The sequence below is a fragment of the Anopheles gambiae genome, chromosome 3 (assembly GCF_943734735.2).
Source record: "Anopheles gambiae chromosome 3, idAnoGambNW_F1_1, whole genome shotgun sequence".
Classification (NCBI taxonomy): Eukaryota; Metazoa; Arthropoda; class Insecta; order Diptera; family Culicidae; genus Anopheles; species Anopheles gambiae.
In genome coordinates this window covers 82712943-82714183 of record NC_064602.1, presented here as the reverse complement: position 1 = coordinate 82714183, position 1241 = coordinate 82712943, and the positions used below count along the sequence as shown (strand labels likewise).

General features: G+C 39.7%; 1 protein-coding gene across 2 annotated transcripts in view; it reads right to left on the bottom strand.

Annotated features, from left to right (window-relative positions):
• Positions 1–887: 887 nt before the first annotated feature.
• The window catches only part of LOC1278365 (5-hydroxytryptamine receptor), a 45920-nt gene continuing 45566 nt past the window's right edge, over positions 888–1241 (bottom strand). For both annotated transcript variants that reach the window (XM_061657069.1, XM_061657070.1), the window contains exon 4: positions 888–1241. This exon is cut by the window's right edge. The gene's annotated coding sequence lies outside the window, so the exon portion shown is untranslated.

Sequence of the window (1241 nt, the reverse complement as noted above, 5' to 3'; positions counted from 1 at the left end):
GGAGAGAATGGTTATTGGGCCTGTTTGTGAAGCATTCTAAAGTAAAAATCAAGTTTCGGTTACGCTTCAATGGTTTCAAATGATTCCAATTAATGCAGCAAGTCTTTATGTTATTGTTCGGCTTAGGACAAGCATTGTACAAGCTATGCAGCCAGTTTCCCCGAATGAAATCAAAGTAAAAAACGGTATAACCAGTTGCCTAAATACAGTGATTATATTACTGTAGTTTAATGTTATACGGCGTCTTCTTTATGTGAACAATAAATGGTATCGATAAACTCGTTCTTTCGCTTCTACGCTCATTTTCATTAATTTCATAGCCAGCTAGATAAAAATGGTGCAATATGAGTAAAAATGAGCGTCGTGGAAAACGTTCTCGAAAACTAACGAGCTCGACAGTATCGCTGAATAATTTTTTGACTGTATCTTAAGACATCATATACGATTTTTTGCTCTCAAATGGCGCTCTATGCATTGTAGCATCATTTCTGATGAAAACTTTGACATATTTCAAGGATTTAATGCCTGTTGCAATGTAAAACTCTGAAGAAAAACAGCCGTATGACCCGAATTTTCAACAATGCAATAGAAAACATACCAATGTTACCGCTTTATATTCGCTTTGTGCTTCAAATACTCACCAAAGAAGGTTCAAAGAATGGGTCCAAACATTGCCCAAAATAAACGCAGGACGTTCCTTCCAACGCCTCGAGGCGGGATATAGTCTTATCTACACTTTCACAAACAGTGAGCGTACCGTATCATGGCATGGCTCTGTCGTAAATCGAACGTTAGACTTTCATCTCACGTGATTCATTAAAAATTAACATCTCCCAACCTTAATCGGCGTGTGAGTCTGAGCGGCAGCGGCAGTGTGTGGTACGGCAGCACGCTCTTTCCTTCGCTCGGAGTTCTTAAATTAAGATGCCCCAAAACCAGCCGGAACATCGTTATCTTCTACGTAGTCGTAACATACAGTGCGAGGTGACGTTTCATGGGCACTGTTTTATGTTTTGTGTCCAGTTTTATTGGCCCGCATAAGAGACGTGTTACGCATTTTAATGCCTTCCAGAGAGTAAGCTTCCGCATGATTTTCGGTAGATTTTGTAGGATAGTGGTATAGCATGATGCTTTTCGGGAGTGGAGAAAATTGGCGAAGTGATGATAAGGTGGGTGTGACGATTGGCAGTAGTATTGCAATACAGTAACGATTAAATGGATAAAAGTAATGAAGATCAGTT